Here is a 12,734-nt window from a genome sequence, read left to right as displayed (position 1 = left end):
CATGCAAATGTATAAGCTAGGAAAAACTCAAATTAATAAAATAAAAAATGTCATATGCGCCGAATACAACAGACTTTACCTTGAAATGCTTACTTACGAGCCCTTTCTCAACAATGCAGAGTTAAAAAGTAAGAAATGAATAGCAAATAAATAAATAGTAATTTAAAAAATAAAGTAACACAATAAAATCATTTAGAGGCTATATACAAGCAGTACTGGTACCGAGTCAATGTGCAGGGGTACGAGGTAATTGAGGTACCATGTACATGTAGGTAAGGGTAAAAGTGACTAGGCAATCAGGATAGATAATAAACACAGTATATATATATATATATATATATATATATATGGCAACAACTTGGCATCCGACCGCATATATATATATATATATATATATATATATATATATATATATATATATTATATACACATACATACATACATACATACATACATACATACATACTTTTCAAGAAGGGGTTCAGCGCAAATAGTCCGGGACGCCATTTGATTAATTGTTCAGCAGTCTTATGGCTTCAGGGTAGAAGCTGTTCAGGAGCATTTTGGTCCCAGACTTGTGGCTGGAGTCGTTGACACCGCCTGTTATAGAGGTCTTGGATGGCAAGGAGCTCAGCCCCAGTGATGTACTGGACCATACGCACTACACTCTGTAGCGCCTTGCGGTCGGATGCCAAGTTGTTGCCATACCAAGCGGTGATGCAGCCAGTCAAGATGCTCTCAATGGTGTAGCTGTAGAACTTTGAGAGGATTTGAGGGCCCATGCCAAATCTTTTCAGCCTCCTATGTTGATATGTTCAAACCATGATAGGTCCTTAGTGATGTGGACACCGAGGATCTTGAAGCTCTCGACCCACTCCATTACAGCCACGTCGATTTGAATGGGGGCGTGCTTGGCCCCCCGTTTCCTGAGGTCCGCGATCGGCTCCTTGGTGTCACCGACGTTAAGGGGGAGATTGTTGTCCTGGTACCACACTGCCAGGTCTCTGACCTTCTCCTTTTAGGCTGTCTTATTGTCATCGGTGATCAGGCCTAACACTGTCGTGTTGTCCGCAAACTTAATGAGGATGTTGGGAGTCAGCAACGCAGTAGTGGGTGAACAGGGAGTACAGGATGGGACTAAGCACACTAAGCACGCACCCCTGAGGGGCCCACGTGTTGAGGGTCAGTGTGACGAATGTGTTGTTGCCTACCCTCACCACCTGGGCGTGGCCCGTCAGGAAGTCCAGGGCAGTGTTCCAAAATGCATACTTGTGTTCTATCTAGAGCGTAGAAAGGGTTACGGAAGTCATCGGTCACTTTTCAAGTGGGATTCCAAACACAGGAACGCAAAAAGGCAAGTATGTACTAAGTTTACCGGAAGTTCTATAAGTGTACTTGGGAGAGCTGGAAAACAAAGCACGCACGGGAGCATACTTTTTTGTTCCCTTTGATGGAAAGCTATCCCATAGCACCTTGCGACACAGCAAAAATTCCCCAAACTTCTGTTTCAATGGCAGACTGAAGACCCCTTTCGGGAAAAAATATTCCTGAGGAATAAGGAATAACTTCATAAGTATTACGTTTATTTATTCACCAAATTATGTTCAGCAAATTACTTTTTCATATGAATTTTGTATTCAAATGTTAAGTCATTGCTGTTTATCAGCCCCGTTAGCCAAGCAAAGTTATCATGTCAGATGCAATGGCTAGCTAGCTAGCTAGCAGGCAATCTCGTCCTAGTTATCAGCTGTTTAGGGATAAACAACTAAATTAACTAATCATAAAATCAGCAGTGTCGACAGTTTTTTTTTATCCTAAATTGGTGAACTTGCTAGCTAGCTAATTTCAATTTGTTTTCAGGCACAGATGGCAACTGATGCATTCATTTCACTCAGTGGCATTGGCGTGGTAGGACAAAATAGTGGTGACCAAAGTCAGCGCCCGGCCCGCCACAAGGACTTGCGGGACAAGGACACCCTGGCTGGCCAAACCCTCCCTTAACCCGGACGATGCTGGGCTAATTGTGCACCGCCTCATGGGTCTCCTGGTCGCGGCTGGCTGCTGTCTCCATCATCCTTAAATGGAAGAAGTTTGGAACCACCAAGAGCTAGCTGCGCAATTGGGGGAGAAGGGCCTTGGTCCGGGAGGTGACCAACAACCCAACGGCCACTCTGACAGAGCTCCAAAGTTCCTCTGTGTTCCTCTGATGGGAGAACCTTCTAGAAGGACAACCATCTTTGCAGCACTCCACCAATCAGACAGGGCTCCGGGCAGCCGAGCGGAAATGGAGGAAAACTCGCCTCCCTGAGGACCTGGCATCCTTTCACGCCCTCCTCTCTACATTTTCCTCTTCTGTCTCTGCTGCTAAAGCCACTTTCTACCACTCTAAATTCCAAGCATCTGCCTCTAACCCTAGGAAGCTCTTTGCTACCTTCTCCTCCCTCCTGAATCCTCCTCCCCCTCCCCCCTCCTCTCTCTCTGCAGATGACTTCGTCAACCATTTTGAAAAGAAGGCTGATGACATCGGTTCCTCGTTTGCTAAGCCAAACGACACCGCTGGTCCTGCTCACACTGCCCTACCCTGTGCTTTGACCTCTTTCTCCCCTCTCTCTCCAGATGAAATCTCGCGTCTCGTGACGGCCGGCCGCCCAACAACCTGCCCACTCGACCCTATCCCCTCCTCTCTTCTCCAGACCATTTCCGGAGACCTTCTCTCCTACCTCACCTCGCTCATCAACTCATCCTTGACCGCTGGCTACGTCCCTTCCGTCTTCAAGAGAGCGAGAGTTGCACCCCTTCTGAAAAAACCTACACTCGATCCCTCCAATATCAACAACTACAGACCAGTATGCCTTCTTTCTTTTCTCTCCAAAACTCTTGAACGTGCCGTCCTTGGCCAGCTCTCCTGCTATCTCTCTCAGAATTACCTTCTTGATCCTAATCAGTCAGGTTTCAAGACTGGGCATTCAACTGAGACTGCTCTTCTCTGTGTCACGGAGGCTCTCCGCACTGCTAAAGCTAACTCTCTCTCCTCTGCTCTCATCCTTCTAGACCTATCTGCTGCCTTTGATACCGTGAACCATCAGATCCTCCTCTCCACCCTCTCCGAGCTGGGCATCTCCGGCGCGGCCCACGCTTGGATTGCTTCCTACCTGACAGGTCGCTCCTACCAGGTGGCGTGGCGAGAATCTGTCTCCGCACCACGTGCTCTCACCACTGGTGTCCCCCAGGGCTCTGTTCTAGGCCCTCTCCTATTCTCACTATACACCAAGTCACTTGGCTCGGTCATATCCTCACATGGTCTCTCCTATCATTGCTACGCAGACGACACACAATTAATCTTCTCCTTTCCCCCTTCTGATAACCAGGTGGCGAATCGCATCTCTGCATGTCTGGCAGACATATCAGTGTGGATGACGGCTCACCACCTCAAGCTGAACCTCGGCAAGACGGAGCTGCTCCTCCTCCCAGGGAAGGACTGCCCGTTCCATGATCTCGCCATCACGGTTGACAACTCCCTTGTGTCCTCCTCCCAGAGTGCTAAGAACCTTGGCGTGACCCTGGACAACACCCTGTCGTTCTCCACTAACATCAAGGCGGTGACCCGATCCTGTAGGTTCATGCTCTACAACATTCGCAGAGTACGACCCTGCCTCACACAGGAAGCGGCGCAGGTCCTAGTCCAGGCACTTGTCATCTCCCGTCTGGATTACTGCAACTCGCTGTTGGCTGGGCTCCCTGCCTGTGCCATTAAACCCCTACAACTCATCCAGAACGCCGCAGCCCGTCTGGTGTTCAACCTTCCCAAGTTCTCTCACGTCACCCCGCTCCTCCGCTCTCTCCACTGGCTTCCAGTTGAAGCTCGCATCCGCTACAAGTCCATGCTGCTTGCCTACGGAGCTGTGAGGGGAACGGCACCTCCGTACCTTCAGGCTCTGATCAGGCCCTACACCCAAACAAGGGCACTGCGTTCATCCACCTCTGGCCTGCTCGCCTCCCTACCTCTGAGGAAGCACAGCTCCCGCTCATCCCAGTCAAAACTGTTCGCTGCTCTGGCACCCCAATGGTGGAACAAGCTCCCTCACGACGCCAGGACAGCGGAGTCAATCACCACCTTCCGGAGACACCTGAAACCCCACCTCTTTAAGGAATACCTGGGATAGGATAAAGTAATCCTTCTACCCCCCCCCCCCCCCCCGAAAGATTTAGATGCACTATTGTAAAGTGGTTGTTCCACTGGATATCTTAAGGTGAATGCACCAATTTGTAAGTCGCTCTGGATAAGAGCGTCTGCTAAATGACTTAAATGTAATGTAAATCAGACCATTATGGTAGAGTGGCCAGTCAGAAGCCACTCCTCAGTAATAAGCACATGACAGCCCACTTGGAGTTTGCCAAAAGGCACCTAAAGGACTCTCAGATCATGAGAAATAAGATTCTCTGGCCTGAATTCCAAGCATCATGTCTGGAGGAAACCTGGCACCATCTCTACGGTGAAGCATTGTGGTGGCAGCATCATGCTGTGGGGATGTTTTTCAGCGGCAGGGACTGGGAGACTAGTCAGGATTGAGGGAAAGATGAACGTAACAAAGTACAGAGAGATCCTTCATGAAATCCTGCTCCAGAGAGCTCAGGACCTCTGACTGTTGTAAAGATTCACCTTCCAACAGGACAATGACCCTAAGTACACAGCCAAGACAATGTAGGAGTGGCTTCGGGACAAGTCTCTGAATGTCCTTGAGTGGCCCAGCCATAGCCCGGACTTGAACCCGATCAAACATCTATGGAGAGACCTGAAAATAGCTGTGCAGCAACGCTCCACATCCAACCTGACAGAGCTTGAGAGGATCTGCAGAGAAGAATGGGAGAAACTCCCCAAATACAAGTGCGCCTAGCTTGTAGCGTCACACCCAAGAAGACTCAAGGCTGTAATCGCTGCCAAAGGTGCTTCAACAAAGTACTGAGTAAAGGGTCTGAATACTTATGTAAATGTGATATTTCAGTTTTTTTTAATAAATGTGCAATTTATAAAATCCTGTTTTTTGCTTTGTCATTATGGGGTGTGTTTAGATTGATGAGGGAAAAAACGATTTTAATACATTTTAGAATAAGGCTGTAAAGTAACAAAATTTGAAAAAGTGAAGGGGTCTGAATACTTTCTGAATGCACTGTATTATCTGTTTTGATATGCATGCATATAATTAAATTGAACATTCTCCTTTATAATTAGCTAGTGTTTGTTTTGTATCAAATGCATTTAGCATACATTAGTATGAAATAGTCTAGGCCTAATCAAGTTGACTTTCCAGCAGGTCAGCGCTTGCGCTGTAGCTATTCCGTCTGGCCCTGTGGCCTTGTGACCGTACATACATGCGTTTAGAGGTCTTACTCACATCAGCTACGGAGAGCGTGATCACTCAGTCATCTGGAACTGCTGGTGGTCTCTTGCATGGTTCAGTGTTGCTTGCCTCGAAGTGAGCATAGAAGGTCGTCTGGTAAGCTTGCTTCACTGGGCAGCTCGTGACTGGGTTTCCTTTGGTAATCTGTGATAGTTTGCATGCGCTGACACATCCGACAACCGTCAGAACCTTCATTAGAGGAATGTGATCAAAGAGGTGGTTGATGAAAAGTGTAGTGACGATCTTGTAGAGGGCTAGTCTGGGAACCAGCCTGAGTCATGTAGCCACTGGACTTCTCCTCCTTCCCAATCTGTAGCACCCACGTGGGTAATTCCTCAGCAGCTCTGGGCGCCAGAAAGCTCTCCACACACAGTTCAGATTCAGAGTAGTAGGCAGACATCCTCACTATGAGCCCTCTGCCTCAGCATTGCATCACTGTACTGCATCTCCCATTCCTCTCAAGCTTCAAATTATGTTTTCAAAAGATCAGAAACCATCAGCCAGGTGAAACAAAAAAACTGGCGCAGTATCCAGATCAGGGGAGATCAATCTTTGTGTACATTTTTTAAAAAGACAATCATGGTACCAATAATTGTTTCGATGACACCAGATGTCTGTTAGGTTAACTCTTTATGGTGTGGCTGGCTAGCTAGCAAGCTGGCTAATTGTTTTTGTTCGAATGATGTATCTGGACCAATGACTGTATATACAGTACCAGTCAAAGGTTTGGAGACACCTACTCATTCAAGGTTTTTTCATTATTTTTACGATTTTCTTCATTGTAGAATAATAGTGAAGACATCACAACTATGAAATAACACATACGGAATCATGTAGTAACCAAAAAAAGTATATTTTATATTTGAGATTCTTCAATGAAGCCACCCTTTGCCTTGATGACAGCTTCGCACACTCTTGACATTCTCTCAACCAGCTTCAACTGGAATGCTTTTCCAACAGTCTTGAAGAAGTTCCCACATATGCTGAGCATACATCTTTTTTAGAACTTGTACCAGCATGCAATTCAAAGAGAAAATCTATATTTCATTCTATGCATAACATTATTCAGTGTTTAAATTAATACATCCGTGTCGACTACACCATTCCCCCCAAATAGGGCAACGTAAGAATCTTTGCTAACATGCTGCAGTCACCACCAGACTAGCTAGCTATGTAAGTAACTCATTCTGTGAACCACTGGTGTATTAAAAGGAGCAGAGAGCATGTGACGCAGTGGCAGCAGCAGGAATTTCTCACAGAGGGTGGCTTGGTTGTTGTGTAGTGGTGCTTGCAATAATTCGATAATATATTATTAGACAAGCAGTAACATGTCTTTACCCGTTTAGGAAAAAAGCATTTCATGTATTCGGTAACGTTACACTTATCCACATTTACCAGAGGGTTCAAATTGCAATGAGTTGGAGGCTAGATGACTTTGTCAGCATACACATAATAGAGGCTTCACAGTTTTATGAGAAGGCTATAAATAGAATCCACAGTGGCGGGAGAGGATGGAATGAAGGCCAAACAGCCAGTCAACACAGACTAAATACATGGTGCCAGAAGGCAGTTTTTGGAGCAGTGAGCAGTTACCCACTCTGTATGCTTACATTAGTTGCAGGCTAGATGGGATACAGCTTTAAGTTTGAACATTTTGCATTTTAACTAACGCTTTTCCTAACCTTAACCGAATTCTCCTATCCTGCTGTGTAAATTCAAAAACTCAGTTCTGATATAGAGCTGTATACCATCTAGTCAAAACCAAAGAGAAAGGTCCAGGACCATGGAGTGCGAGGGGAAGTTGATCAGACACATTGGTCCCACACTAATGTCACCTCAATGTGATTTTGAACATATTTTGCATTCAACATGTAAAAATGAAGTGGATTATGAATAGGTTCTGAAAGAGGAAACATTAACTACTTCAGAAAGGAAGGTTAACTAGAAAGTCAGTCTGTATGCCACATTATTGTAGCTATTAGAAAGTTATTGGGGTGATTCCTCACCAAACTAGAACAAAAAAAGATTTTGGGATTTTCACATTTAATCCATTGAAGAGTCCTTTGGAGGAAGGATGGTATAAATATTTTTTATTTAACATTGAGCATTGAACAATGCCTAATTAAGAAGCCTGTGGCCGCCAGCTTCTTAATGTTTTGCTACACTGTGCCTAATGAACACAACCCTGATTCTGATCCAACAAGTTGAGTACAACATTATTTAGATGATTGCGATATTAAAGTTGACTGTTATTATGACTGTTTGATATATTATTACTTGTTGGTACATGGCCCTGTTTGTGGGATAAATTGCAGGACTATAAAACAGAGGCTCCTATCATCAGGTCTTCAGTCATCCCAGATATAACAGCTGCTATAGACGTCAAGGATATTACCAAAGCAGCAGTTAAACTGGACAACTTCTATTCACCACCTTCTATTCAACTCATTCACTGGCAGACAGGAACACTTCCCATTTCCCCCATGATTTAAATCAGTCTTCTAATTGTGCGACTGGATGTGAAGGGTTTAACTTCCAAACAGTGATCCTTGGTGGGGTCATCTAGTGGATTGGGCTGTCACGTGTCTTTTCTGTTCCAAAAGCCTTGGCTAGGAAGAGTCCCCTGCTCTCCCAGAGACACTTGTGTTCCAACAGCTGCAGCTGAAGGGAGGGTGTGGGATTCCCAGTTTTATTGATGTTCTCTGTTGTGGACTTTACTTATATTGTCCATGACTGTGTTTTCCTGCGATCTCTGTTGTTTTTACATTTGAAAGTCTAAAAATGAAGCTGTCCAAAAGAAGCAGGTATTTGACTGGTCCGTTTAATGGCCATATCAGTTATAAGTCTGTTTCATATATGGTCTTATCCTCTGGTGCACAGCTCAAATGGCAGCAGATCTGCCAATAAAGCAATGACAAATTAACTTCGATATATTGCTGTGGAAGGTGGATGTATTTCTGACACACCCATTTCTGAACATGGACATATTGGGCTAGTAAATGATCTGTTGCTTTGGTACACGTCTTGTAACTTTGCCATCGACTGTATGGGATCAAATGTTAGTTTCAACAACAGCTCAGCAGATATCATGAAGCAATCCCAGAGGGTCATAAAGCAATCCCATTTGACTTCAGGCTGCATGTATTTCTGACATGCAGTTTCATATCATGGCCATGGTTGGAGGTCACTGAAAGGGGCTAATCATTTTAATAATTTGGACTAAAGATCTGTAAAGCTTGCTGTAAAACCCAACAGCTCCCCTTCTGATTCAAGTGTTTCTTCTTGTAAATGTATTAGATTAATATGACATTTAGCCCTCCATTGACGTCACACTGCATGCTGAAAGGTGAAGACCTCATATCTATACTGTGGACCACAGAGATCTGATACAGGCCAGCACATTATTTTGACCTTATTAGTTAACCAGACGGTCCTCACATTGCTGACACCGTAATAGATTTATAGTGAGATATGTGACCTGGAAAATAAGATCTGAATAAACCGAGCCAAGATTGGTTGTTTTGTGGATCCATGCCACAGCATCTGACATTTCATTTCCAGATTTAGATTTTTACTGGCTGTGACATTTTAATGGATTGATTCATGTAAAAGAAATGCTGACTTGAGCCAAGGCGCTGGGGTGTCTCAGCCAAACTCCTGTCTGTAGTGATAAAACTACTTTGCAAGCATAGACTGATCATTTAAAGCACCCTTAAAATGTATTGGATCAAGAGTTACTATTCGATTCCCCCATGGGCCAATACGTACAAAACAGTTTTATAATGACAGTTTACTCAACTGCTTAATGACATCTGGCAGTTAATAACAGTATATCAGGGGCCTGCAACTCTTGTTCTGGACACCCCATCCACATGGTTTGCAGGCTCTTGTTCCACCCCAAGCACTAACTCAGCGGGTTCAACTAAATCAACTTGTTATGAAGGGTCATCCCACTGGGCACACCACGTCATTTAAACATGCATAATTGGGTAATATTTGGTTGAGATGTTAATGAGATTACAACCTACATTCACCAACTCAAAAAGACAGCCAAAAGATCGTTGAATTTCCAATGTGTGATCATCATGCTTTCAAACATCTTAATTAAAGCATAACCAAATTCCAATGAAAAAATGATATTAGATTTTTGGTTTAATGTCACCCAAATGTCTATCACTGCACTTTCAATCAAAGGTAAAATTTTATTTACTTCCCTGAGGATAACTTCTGCCCAGAGCAAGTTTGGAGCTCATGCCGGGTGTATACGACAGGTCATATATCATGCAAGATATTTGCACATTAAAATAACTTAATCTCATAAACATTTTGTTTGCATGGTGCTAATGTTCTCTCCACCCACAAACACGACAAGTAAATATATTGTCTAATAATAATAGTGGCATCGGTGCCAGAATTAGGCCGTGTTGGCAGATATACCAAACAATAAACCTTGGCTGCAGTGAAGATGAGAGCACAGTCCAAGAAATGAAAAGGCCTCGATGGTGTTCTTCCAGATGGTCAGCTCCCTGCTCATCTAGTGTGTCCAGTAGCTCCCCTCTTTTGGGGCTTCTTGTAGGGGAGACTGGGGTTGGTTGTCTCATGGGTTGGTTGTCAGAGTGCTAATTATTCCCAATCTAAATGGCGCTGTGTAATATTTTTAAGGTTGAAATGTGTGAATTCTCTGAGCTTTCGTAGCATTAAGATAATCTTTAGAACCTTCTTACAATGTCTCTTTAATAGTCAAGGTGTTTCCCAGAGCCTTTGTTAGTAACATGTCTCTTAAGAAGCTTTGTACATCTACGAGTTATCCACTCGTAGAGCAGCCAAAGTGCATTGTTATTCACAGACCTCCGCTAAACATAGAATCAAGAAGTTTGGGTTATCTGTCTGACTGTGACTGCAGATATTTTCAGAACAAAGTTGACTACAAATACAAAGTTGCCAAGGAATTTTAAATTGTTATAAACAAGTGAAGGATAGAATGATAGGCTTTTCAATCATATTGAAATAAATGTAATGTTCAATCAGCTGAAGTCTATTTTGCGACCAGGCTACTATCTGTAATTTTTGCCTCTGTGTTTCATGATGTGCAACAGCATGTGAGCAAATTATGTTCCCAATCTGTGATTTGTGCATTATTATTGGGCAAGCATAATAAGCCTCCTCAATTGCCTATTTGCTGCCATAGGTGACAATATCTCTAGGAGCTGATCCATCATCAGTACTGTGGAATAATTATAATGTTAAGGTAAGATTTGAATGGAGAAAGCTGATCCCAGAGCAGAGGTCCTTTTCTTTCCATCCTATCAGTATCGACACATGGTCTAACGATGCATTTAGCAAACGCTTTCTCTACGTGCTTGTTTGGGAAACTATTAAAAAATGTGCTTGTTTAATAACGATGCATCTGGTGCGATCATCGCAGTGCTTAAGTTGTATCGCAACTGGGAAACGAGGCCCTGGGCAATTCATCTGAGCATGACAAAACATTGAGTGAGGGGAATTTATGTATTTTTTTGTAAATGTTCGAACTATGAGAGAATCCATCAATTACGTTTGTTGAAAAGAAGAAAGGGAGAGCTATATTTCAAACCTATTTTCTGATGGGGGTATAGAGTATACTGCCAGTATACATTAAATGCCAAGATCAAAATGTCATATGCTTTTCTTAAAACATAAAATTATGCATTTTGTTAGGAACATTGTTCAATCAAAGAAAGCCATGGCTATTGCTAAGATTCTGTTTGCTCTATTGCATCACTTCCTCTTACCACAAGAATAACCCCATACTGTGTGACATCATCAGTATTGTGGAATAATACGATGGGGCTGGTTGTCACAAGTGGACAGAGTGTGTTTGATGGCTCATAACTCCATGTTGGAATAAGATATGAGGATAAAAAGGGTCCCCATTTCAACCCAAGACATTGGTTTCCTCATAAAATGTTGTCACGTTGGTATGAAGGATCGGGAGACAGGCGCAGGAATGCGTAATAGGGGTTTTAATTTCCCAAATGACAGCGTGCCATGTTTAAGGCACGGGGACAAAGACCAAACAAACACGTATACAAAACACAGGGTTGAGACCCTAACAAAAGAGCGAGGAGTACATTGAATAAATACACCGGGACGAGACCCGTAACACACACGCACACAATGATTCCACACGGGACGAAAACCGTAATCATCTGCACAATAACAATGGCACGAAAGCCAACACAACATAGCACAGGTACTCACACGAACCAACAGACATTGTGACAATAATCGACAGGACACTGGTAAACCCAAGGCATACTTATACAATTACTAATCACTGGGAATAGGAACCAGGTGTGCATAATGACAGTTCCGGAGGGATCCGTGACAGATATACTGGTGATGAGAAATACACACCAGAGTAAAAAGTGACAACCGACCCCGGTCCCCCTACTAATGTGCTGGGTGGACACAGCACCCCAAACACACAGGGTGTATTCAGGTGGTGAAAATGCAACGTAAATGTAAAGGAATCTGTTACTTTATTGTAACTATTCCCTACTCATTTTATAACAGTTTTACTAAAGTCAGCTCAGCTGCTAAGTGGTTAACTTCAGAGTGTAATAAAAGTTTGAGGCAGCTATATCGCTGTCAGCAATATGAGTGGATAAGATGATTGAAATACTGGTATGATGTTATGTAAGTCATAAGAATCCTACTGGACTGTTTTAGCCAACTGAAATGTGAGACAAATAAAAGCGTCTCGAGAATCTTTTTAATAGATCATACTGTAGATAAATAACACATTAGATTTAACGGTTTTATAAGCTGTTATTGAAAGCCTAAATGTTTCTGTTCTAGATTTTAAATATTAATTTAATATGGTTCCACCAGGGTGATAAATCAAATGAAGCGAAGCACGAGGTAACAGCCAACTCTGTCACAAGCATGAGGTGAGGAGACAGTTCAGATGTGTTTACAAGCTAAATAATATAAATAACAGGTGAACATATATATAAAGTTGTTGATGAGGATTAATGCCACTAAAATGGAACTAAATACGGCCAGATTAGGTTTAATGAAAACTATTTTAGTTGTAGTGGGGCAACATGGACTCACTCCATTACAGTATATGAGGTTCAGTAGAAGTAACATTGGGATGAATCAAACTTTTGATATTGTCATAATTATTAGTAATGACATCTCTCATTTACATAAATTCAGCTAAATTCAATTCAGAGACAAATATGACATTAAAAAGTAATGTAATGGGAGTGTGGTGCTCCTGGAAGTGGGAGGTGCTAGTGAGACACAGATACACAGAGGTCTCTCATCCAATTCATTTCCTTTCCCAGA

Source organism: Salmo trutta, chromosome 38 (assembly GCF_901001165.1).
Source record: "Salmo trutta chromosome 38, fSalTru1.1, whole genome shotgun sequence".
Taxonomy (NCBI): Eukaryota; Metazoa; Chordata; class Actinopteri; order Salmoniformes; family Salmonidae; genus Salmo; species Salmo trutta.
This window is presented reverse-complemented; position numbering follows the sequence as displayed.